The following is an 11,065-nucleotide window of genomic DNA, read 5'->3' as shown; positions in this document are numbered from 1 at the left end:
CCTCTTCACCGCTCTTGCCTCACTTCTCATCTCCATGCGTATATATAGGCCTTCAGTGGCACGTGATTACTCTTCCCACGCTTCTACCAACTTCCATTTACAAACACTAGGCATATTGGCGCGCGTGGCCACTTTTTTTTTTGGTACAATTACATTTATTCCATATTTCCTTTACCTTCTCAAAGAAAATTTATTTAATAAATATTTTTTTTCATTATTATTAAATTTTATTTTTCTCTTATAGGATTTCTAAAAGATAATTTAAGATTTTAAGATATGAAACCAAGTATAAATAAAAATTTCATGATAAATATAGACCCTTTAGTAGACCTAATATCGACATCATCTAAATTTGAAAGTTTTATTTTTCTCATTTCCAAATGAAAAGAAAAATCAAGAGGTTATTGAATTTTTTTTCTACTCAAAATCAAATGTATTTTCTCAAAATTTCTATATTAAAAAAAATATATGCATCAAATTCATATTCTTATTCTCTAACTAAGTTTGGTTCTCAAAAAAAAAAATTAAGGAAAAATACAAGAAAAAGATAAATAGAAAAATAAGAAAATAAATTTAAAATTCATAAATTATTTATATATCCGGTTTTAAATTCATTTAATTTATTTTAATATTTTTATAAAAAGATTAAATAATTTAAAAATACGTAAATTTTTATTTACATTTTCTTTTCTTTTTTGACTTTTAGCTTTATGAACCAAACATGGCCTTGAAACTTACAAGTTAAAAAACTTGAAGGGTCATGGCATTTCTTCATGAATGATGATTTGTAATTTCCTTTCCTAGGTGGGGATTCTGAGATAGGCATTTTGAGAAGATAGAGAGTGAGGATGATGGGTAAAAATGGAGAAATGGGAGGATTGATGATTGAATAAACATATGTGGGTAATGGGGTATGAGCTTGTACCCTCATCCACCCTCCCTCACTCGACACAGTTGTTGTAAGCATAGGAAACATTGTATTTTTATTTCACGCCCTTCCCTATATCCCACTTCCTTACCTCACACAAGCATGCTGTCCCCACTCCCATCCATCCCTACTAATTGCTTTGCCCCTTCTCCTCCTATCACATTTTCTTCTCCAAACACCCACATTGTTTTTTCTCACTTTTCTAGTCACCCCATTTCCCTATTTCTTAATATTTTGATGGGTCTTTCTCTTTCTTTATATTTGCTCTTGTTTTTTTTATTCTTCTTTCCAATGCCAATATTGCAGGAACTCCCCCCATGCTCTTAAACTAATCCTTATTATATTCCTTAAATATACCCCAATCCCCAAACTTTGGCCCTTTATGGCTCCCTCCCCTTCTCCTCTGCTCTGTCCTCAAGTCTACTTCCTGCCCACTCACTAAGTGTTGAGGTTATAAACAAACCATTATTCATTTCTTAATTGGGGGATAGAGTTGTTATACTTATAAATTATGTGTCTTCCTTGTGCATGCTTGCATGCGCGTTTATCGCATGTTTTTGTGTGTTTGCGAGTACTGCACGTGTATATCAAAGTGTTTCTGAGTGCCCCATGGTGTTTTGTTTATCCATTAATTACTTGCGATTTGAGTTCATAATCCCCTTTGTGGAAAACATCGGATACCAACTTACTACTTTTTCAACCGTTGTTGTTTGCAACCTAGAAGAAGTATAGACTTTCTTGGTTTATTGCTTTTTTTCTTTTAGTCTCTCTTATCACTTTTTGATGCCCATAACATGATTGTGGTTGGTGGAAAAATCATCACCAATGATAAAATTTCGTAAGAAAGTAGGGGTTCCTTGCTCAACATGCATAATCTCCATGTTGGGTAATACTTGAGTAACAGTATTATTGCAAAAATGGAAAGGGTTTTCGAATTCAGTCCCAGTTGAGGATGGCAGTTATTCTGGTTTTGTTTTTAATGGGTTGACAGGGATTCGACTCTCAAATATTCAACGAATACTTGTTTGGATATGATATTTTCCTGAAGGATGAATTCATTGCTCAGCCAGTCACTCACCTAACAAAAATATCCTCCATTTTATAATATGTCAGTTAGTTAATTCTTTGGGGGCCATTGTGAAAGGAATGAATAGATGGGAATAGTTAATTGAGATGCTGATAGCTGCATTAGTAGGTGATAATGGGATGTTGATTGAGATGCTAGCTGGGACACTATAAATAGTTCAATATATGTGAACAAAGGTATGGGTACACAAAGTATACCGGTTTTATGCCTGCCATGGCTTCATCCTTAAAAAGATTCTCCCTACTGTAAAGAAAGGGACAATGCCCTAAACTCTACACTCAGTTTTGTCAGATTTCTCAGTTCTCCAAACAGAAACAATACAACAAAACAGGACAGAGGGGGCGTGGGGGATAACCCAAAATGAAGGCTACGTTTGATTCTTGGAAAAGAGATTAAAAAGAAAAACAATAAAAATGAAATATCGAATTGAGCTTAATTTTAACAATTTTTTTCCTCCTTTTAATTTGGTTAGAATTTTTCCATTTTCGTGGTGTTTCAATTATTGAAAGTGGGCCCAACTGGTAATGGAGGATGGAGATAAATATAAGAAGAAAAAAGAAAGAAGAGGAAGAGGAAGAAAACAGGGGAGGAAGCCCTGTCTTTGGCATTGGCGGGGGGTGGGCTGTATCTGCATTCTGCCACCCTGGCAAAGGGGGCTTCAGTTTCAGTCTGGCGGGCAGTAAAAATGATAAAAATAGAATAACTGAGCATCATACAAACGCCCAAAAATGAAATGGTACCAACACACGTGGCCTACCGGTATAGCAAATGTGAAAGTGCAGAGAGCAGCTAAAAGAAATAATAATTGGAGTATTCTGAGAGCTTCATGCATGTGTCTGTGGAAGCTGTTGAGCTAAGACCCCTTAGGGTTGGATCTGTCACCATCTTTTAGTCCTACCAACACCCGACCCATCCCTTTATTACCTTCATTTCCCAATGCATCCTCCATTTCAAGTCCCATAACTTCCTTCATCCCTCTGTGGCCTGTGCTACAAATAAACATGGTCAAATTTCATTTTATTATCTATGGTGTTACTGCCAGAGCCCCAGAGCTGTTCTTCTGGCTGCCATGGAAGACTCACATGTCCCTAGCAATAATGCTGCCTACTCTGTACATTGCTTCACTTCTGATACCATCCTTTCAACTTCCCCTTAGGCTAGTCTTTTTATGTAAATGTCCCTTGTACTGATAATTAATGATAATTGAACTGTCTCAAAGATGTTGGAGCTGTAATTTTCTTATTAAAAAAAAGCATAGCATGCTTCCTCAAGATTTAGTAGGACCCACTGATGAAATTTTGGTTTTATGTAAAGATAGAACATGATTGGACCATCATGAGTCATGACCATCTGATCTACTCTGTTCTTCTAAACTGTTAAATAAAAGAGAATTCAGGGGTTTTAGGGTTTGATCAACTTGATCAGGGCTGGGGGCACCATGGCCAACTCCTGCACATTTTGTTAGTCTTTTCAGATGATATGCCCATTTCCTTTTACGATCTGGTCAATGATTCTAGCCACTTATTGCTTGGAAAAAGAGTTAATGGGGGTGGAATTGAGTGGAACTGAGATGGTTAGAAAGCAAATCTTTTTTTCTTTTTCTTTTTTAAATGAAATAGCAAAGATGGGGTTTTCGAAATATGAAAAAGAAAAAAAAAAGTGCATAGATAAATAAATAAACATTTTCAGAGGAATCAAGTAACCAAACTAATGGAAAGTGAAAAAATATGATTTCTGGTTGATGTCATAATTTCAAAAGATATATCCACAGAAAAGAAAACAGAGAGAAAAAAAGGATAAGAAAAAACTCAAGTCTGCAAAGCCAAAAAGAAGTGATGAATTTTGGAGAAGTGGCAGCTTTTATTAGGGAGCTGGAAGAAATAATTGTGATGGACAACACAAGAGACAGCAGACTATGATTAAAACTACCCACAACCCCAAGTCATAGTGCAGCATCAGCCCATCAGATGCACCCAAAGTTTGTGGTAATACCTGGCCTTCACCTTCATCCTCTTGTCCTCTACCTTTTGGCCTCTAATCAAATCACCCAACACTCCCTCTCCCGACGCGTGTCCCCTTCCCAGTGGATTTGGATATACACCATTTCCTCTTCCCTCATCATTATTCATATTCCCACCAATCATAATTCAAGTTGCACCCATTTTTTGCTGCCCCCAACAATTCTCACCACACACAGTCCCAATCCTGTTTCCATTTGAAAATTTTTGGTAACCCCTTTTTATCTATGGTCTCTCAAAGCCACAACACAGAGAGGACCCCCTTGTCTCCCCACCATTACACCCTGCAACGGTCATTTGGACTTGTTATAACTAACTTAACTTAAACCAACCAATATTTACTCTAATTCTTCTTCTCCTAACTACCATTCAAACTCCTAACTTCCCCTGTGTTTAGTTGGTGAGGGTCTTTTCAAAATATGCTGCTTGAAAATTTTATTTTGGGAATAATCAAGGGAGAGGGAGGGGGAGAAGGGGCCAAACTTTACGGAAAGTTGGGAGTTGGGTCATATCGAATGGAACTTTTGCAGGGACTGCATAAGACTCGATTTGTATATCCACTATGGAAATCTTATTCAGAAGGGAATGATCCCTTACCTCCTGCTATCCCCATGCTTATTTTTGTATGCTTTTCAGAGTAGATTTGGGATATAATGGTGGTCGCCTTTGTCCCCCACACACCCCCACCTAATAGGTACAACTCAATCTAGGCTTTCTCCCTTTTTATCTTTACCACAACCCATTTATCTTTTTGACCTATCGAGCTGAAGCAGCCAATGTTTAATCTCATTTTCGAGCCCCATAAAGCCTACACATAATCACGGCTTATCAGCATGAATTTCACGTAACCAACTCTAAGTGACAGAAATTAAAGCCACTTGCATTGTGTATAGGCTTTGGCACCTCAGCCTTGTAGGCCTACATCATTGCCTTCATTGTCAAACAAAGCATAGTAGCCAGAACAAAAATTTGGAAAAACAAAATGTCTGTTATCAAATGGAAAGTGAGTCAAAAAGGGCATACTAGATTTTAAATTAAGCAACGAAAAAGCACTTGTCGGCACACCAGATACACCAAAACCCATTAAAACACTGAATGGAACAGTTCATGATCAATTTTGGGCTTTACCATCAGTTCTAGTGTGGATGTTTGAGCCAATGGTTGGGAAGAGAAGTGAAGTGTCATAAAATTCATACATGTTCGAAGTGATTAGGAAGAGGAAGAGGTCGTGGAGAAGGAGTGCGGAAAAATATGGATGAGTCACGGATCCAATTCCATGATGCAACGATATGAATGTGCAGTTGGAGATGGACAAGGATCTCCAAAGTTGTTTGGCAAGGAGTGCTTGGATTATTGTGTGAGCAATGGATGCTTTTGCCACGTTAGAAGATGACAAAAACCCTTTTGGTTTTGACTTTTAAGCCAATTTGTTGCCTTCTCCATGCGACACGCCTCTTAACACTACAAACATGTTCTCTCAAGGTTTCTTCTCTTCAAGATGCCTTTTTCTCACCAACCATGATTTTACACATTTATGTAGCGTACATGGAAAGAAAATATGTGCAGTGTATCTTTATGTCATTGAATTGAATGAAAGTTTCCTTTCTTTTTGACAAAGGGAATCATGTAAAAAATAAAATCATTTTCAAACAGAAAAAAATGAAAGTAGAAACAAGTATTTAAAAAGCTGTTTTGGACTAACTTTTGATAAATTTATTTGATTCTTTATTGGGAGATAAGAAAGAACGATGTGCATGTGGTGATGTTGTGAACGTGTTGCTGTGTTTCATATCATGGGTTGCTACCTGCTACAGCAAGCATGGTGCATGGGCAGAGAGGTCAAGTGAAGGGGGTCATCCTAATTTTGCAAACAAAAGCCTAATTTCATGGGATTGGACCATTGGTCGGTTTGAAAAGGTTTTGTCTTGTATACCCATATCCCATTTAATAAAATGAACAGAAGTAAAAGGGAAAATGGTTAGGGACTTGCACTGAAAAGGAGTGCAACAGTGGACTATGAACTTGGACTGGAAAAATAAAGGCAGTGGAAAGAGGGGGGTGGGGGAGGTGGTGCACACACAGGAAGACATGTAGATAGTATGGTGCGAGGAAGAAGGTGGTTGGAAAGTAAAGTAGGTGCAAACAATATACAGTGTATTGATGGCATTGGCAGTGAGGGGATGGGCATGGGCGCATGGGTGGTGCAGGTCCGCCCAACCCACCCAATCCTCAATTGGAAATCATTAGCCTACATAGCCCTTATCACTAACCACGTTCCACTGTTTCACCAACTTTTTTAAGCTCATGCCCTATTGCCTAGCCCACCCGCTCATGCATGATACACCTCTTTTCTTCTATCTATGTTATAGCAAAGATTAAAATATTTTACATAGACAAAGTCATTGGATACTGGATAGAGCATTTTCCTTTGTTACATGATGATAGTGAGGTTGATATGGTGGAAGCATGATAGAATGAAATTAACAATGGTGGATAGTGAAAAGCGAAAGTGATGGAGCTGCACCGCGCGATCATTCCGGGGGAGTAGACAAAGTGAAGACGGTGGTTTTGTTTTGGGACAGGGAAAAGTGCAGTCGTTAATTTCGGTTCCCTAAAAGCCTAATCTTGCTTCACAAGGACATGAAGTATAATTTATCAATCGTACTATCTGTCGAATTCCTATTATATTCAATATATATATACATATAATTTAGGGTTTTGTAGAGAAAAAAAAGCTATATGTAATCATAGTTAGGAAAAAGATGATTTTCACCGTTGTTGTATCTTTTCATTTTAGTTTGATTAGTAAATTTTTTAGTGTTGTTATTTTGGCAAACGTAGAGATTATATTGATGTAGAACTACGTTAAAATCTCCTATTTTTCTTTATTTTTATTCATTTGTGATTGAATTAATACCGAATTCCATTTTAGCATCCAAACGATAGTCTCATATCTTTTAAGTAGGAGGCCACTAAATAATTAATGTTTATTGCACGATTACAACAATTGCGCCATAACATAAAAACAATTGAATTTGATGATGTCTTAGAATTGGGGTCCATGTGGGTGCTTAGGACCAAATGATTATCATCTGAAGTAAAGATGGAAGGATGGCACTGGTATCTGAAACGGATACATTATGATTTTTCTTTTGGAGAACTTTGGAGGCATTCCTCACATGGTGGCATGAAGAAATCTCGGTTGCATGGTTCAAGGGCGAAAGCTTTAATTGACGGCATTGAGTTTGTTTGCTCTGCAAGATAGAATTCAAAAGATGTAGGGATGACTTGTCTCTCAATGCACCCTCTAATCATCAGCACCATTCCCATATTCCAAAATGACGGCCATGACCGTGCTCCCAACCCATCAGCTATTATTTTCTTCACCTCCTTTCCGCAACATTAACGCATGATCATCATCCCAGGACTCCTTACCATTAAGAAATTTGATTCAAACCCCATTTGGATAGTGTCCAACACCCTTGAACAAACCTTTAAATATTAATTTTTCAATATATATATAAAGAAATATTTATACGGTTTGTTGGGTTGGTCAAAAACATAATTCCGATGCCTTTAGGGTGTCCTTACAATTCAATACTCAATTGCCTTATCTAATGGACTAATAGTAATGGCTTAGAAGTTAGAACACCCTCAAAAGCTTATTCAGGATAAGAGTAACATGTTGCCCATAGATGATTTTTCTAATGTACTTTATCATCCAAACTAGTCCCTTAACTCCCAAATGTCAAACCTAATCTTGGGTCCAAATTAGCACACACTCCAATGTGTTTATACATGTAAAAGAAGAAATAAAGTTGGGAGTTTTGAAAGTAGATTGACAAGTTGTTAACCTGAAAAAACGCATTCTCATGTGGGATAGCCAATGTTGAAATTAAGAGAATCTTGACCAGAATGGAGAGACAAGGGCAAACAGAGGAATATTGGCATGTGCCAAGAGGGCCCTTGACCTTAAGATTCATTTGAAAAATCAAACGTCAGCTGGACCCTACAAGGCCCTTAAAGAAGTGATTCTTAATTCTTAAGTAGCGGTGCCCTCAACTCCCTTGTGGCTCTAAGAGCTGCCGCCTCAAATCAACCCAACACCCTGAAAATGACTCCACCTGAAGGATGCTGCCATGCCTTTCAACCGAAAGTCACACAATATCTTTGTGTGTGGATCGGAGTGCAGCATTGATAAATACATACAAACCTAAAAACATGTTTGGTTTCATTCTTTTCACACTGAAAGGAGAAAATTGAAAAATCTACCACTTTCTTTATCTGAGTGGGCTTCAAATTACTTGAAAGTTAAAACAACCCCTGACTAAAATGTGGAACTTTATAATCATAGTAATCATCAATATCAGCTTTTGAATTCAACCCAGATCCAGTACTCTTATTTATTAAAAAAAAAAATTGTTCAATGTAAATTCAAATTGAAACCCCCAGATTTTTTATCATGTTAGTTCAAGTCGTAGTACAAAAACCCAAACCCCAAATAAAGTAGAATCAGATTTGGATTTCCATTTTCAATGTCACACCTTGAATATGAAGTTTCAGAATGTGTGTGGGTTTCCTGAGCTTATAAGTCAAAACAAACATGGTCAAAGTGGGCCCCACCTGTGCTGACTATGTAACAAAGCTCACCCCCAAAAAAAGGCCCACTGTGTCAATGCCTAGGCAGTCGCAGTATCACTATTCATACACAAACAAGTTATGAAAAAGATAATTTCCTCTTCTTTTTTTCAAAAAAAAAAGAAAGAAAAAATATTGTGATGCAGACAAATATGAAGCTTTCTGACTGGGTTTTGGGCCCATTGGAGCTCCCCGCTTTATTGATCTTGTCCCTCTTTTGGATGGTATTTTATGTCTCACCCTCATCACCCTGTCTACCACCCTCAACTACACCTCCATATTTAAAACAAGAATATTCACATCATACCCTCTTTTTTCCCTTTCTTTAACCTATGATTTCTCAGGCTTGGCTGTCAATTTCTTCTCTTTTTTTTTTCCTCCTCATGCATCATGATTCCACCTTTTTAGTTTTGGACTACCCTCTTCCTTGTGCCTGCAAATGATAAACCAGTATACATAACCCCATGTGGGTACACATAAAAGATGAACCTCCAGACATTATAAACCAAGTGTTGCATATTTGAATCCCCTGTGGAAGCCACCACCCCTCCACTTGGTTAAAAGGAATTCAGTAAAGACAAAGAAGAATCCATTAAAAACATGATTTATAACCTATATTGTATATGCTCTCCATGATATAGTATCATTATTAACTTGGGAAAGGTATTGGAATTCTACTTCTCTTAGGCTTCAAGTCAAAGATTATGAAGTTGAAAAGTTAAGCTAGAATCATTGGGCTGACAATTTCTTTTTTGTCTTTGGCTTCATTCAAACAACTGTTTTACAAAAGCCTGAAACTCAATTAACAAATAGGCATTAGCAAGTTTGGGAGGGAACATGCACGCCAAACACATACACTCATTTCACTAGGTAACTAATAAACAATGCTTCAATTTCATTGCTCCCAATTGTTTCATAGTGAAGCATTTTCAGGATAAGACTAGCTACCATGGAGATTTCTGAATCGCTTTTCGGTTTTCTTTTCTTTGGATAAAATTTGTCTCCCAGAGATACATATATAGTTTTGTGAGTTAAAACTGCAGTTGGAACTCTATGACACATTACCTGATTATGTGGCTCTTGCGAAAGGCAAGAAAAGCACTCAAACACTTCAATTTTCTTATCATTCATCCATATGACACTAGACACAATGCATGGTCAAAACAATGGAGTAGCCACATATTTGGAATATCAACAATTAGATAGATGTCATCTTCAAACCCCTGCATCACAACATTTAATGTTACTGCCATATTTTGCTTTCCAAGGTTTCCTATCTTGTAGTATGTGATTTTTTTTCTCAACAATAAAATGAGCAGAAGAGGGACCACAATCAACAGATGAATCCTATAATCCTATTTTGTGCACCGAACTGGTTCAAAAACAGACTACCGACTCCCTTCATTTCAAAATATGCACTATATCATGTGAAATTAAAAGGTAGGACATGGGAATTATAAGAAACAGACCACACTTTTCTACCGTAGTTTTGACATCTTGTGTAGTGGAAACCAACTTGCTTAGCTACTCAACTACCCAAGCTTTTACTAGAGACCAGTTAACTTATCCACTCTGAGCCCAATCGACCTCATAGGTTTAAAATGCGCATGCTCAATTAAGAGAAGCCCATTAGATGTACATGTTCTGTAATAAAAATCGCTGATGGTCCATCAATTCAATGTAGTTGATCATCTCATCCATTCTATTGGAAATATACCATTTAAAACAGTTATCATCTCAAAGAGGCTGATCCAAGAAAACCATAAGACAACTAAGAGACACCAAATTAATTAAAACTTCTCCTGTATAAACTATTTAAACTAATTTGTGAATATTCAGGCTCTGTGATTAAGGAAAAAAAAATCACATGATGACGAAGTCCCCCACAGACAAATGAGCAAACTATGTAAAACAATTGAAGTATCTTAATTTTCAGGATGGGCTGGCTTTTGGGCTGATCCAAACACAGCCCGAGCATTGCAGTGGCCATCTTCAGGCAAAAAGTTTGACCAAGTCCATCGCAATACAAAACTCAAATCTTTTCAAGTCCAGGCAAAAAATTGGGTCAAACAGGCAGGTAATGGGTCAGATCAAGGTAATTAACAGTCAGTCCTATCTAAAGTTTTATACTGATAATAAAATGCCCATTGTAGAATCCAGGAAACCAAGACAATCTATGCATTCAATTACAAATAAATCCATCCGGAAGAAGGAAAACACAAGGGAAAATTGGCAAGCATGAGAGATATCACACCTAAAGGTCTAGAAGTTTATAGCTTTCTGCCCCAGGAGACTCAACTATTAAGATTCTCCGCACAGAAGTCACCAGCTCCCCCTTCTGCGATAAAGCCAATAAACAATCCACTCAAACTATAACATGATTAATTTCTCATT

The sequence above is a fragment of the Vitis riparia genome, chromosome 8 (assembly GCF_004353265.1).
Source record: "Vitis riparia cultivar Riparia Gloire de Montpellier isolate 1030 chromosome 8, EGFV_Vit.rip_1.0, whole genome shotgun sequence".
NCBI classification, from domain to species: Eukaryota; Viridiplantae; Streptophyta; class Magnoliopsida; order Vitales; family Vitaceae; genus Vitis; species Vitis riparia.
The sequence above is the reverse complement of the archived record's forward strand: the minus strand, read 5'-3'. Positions refer to the sequence as shown.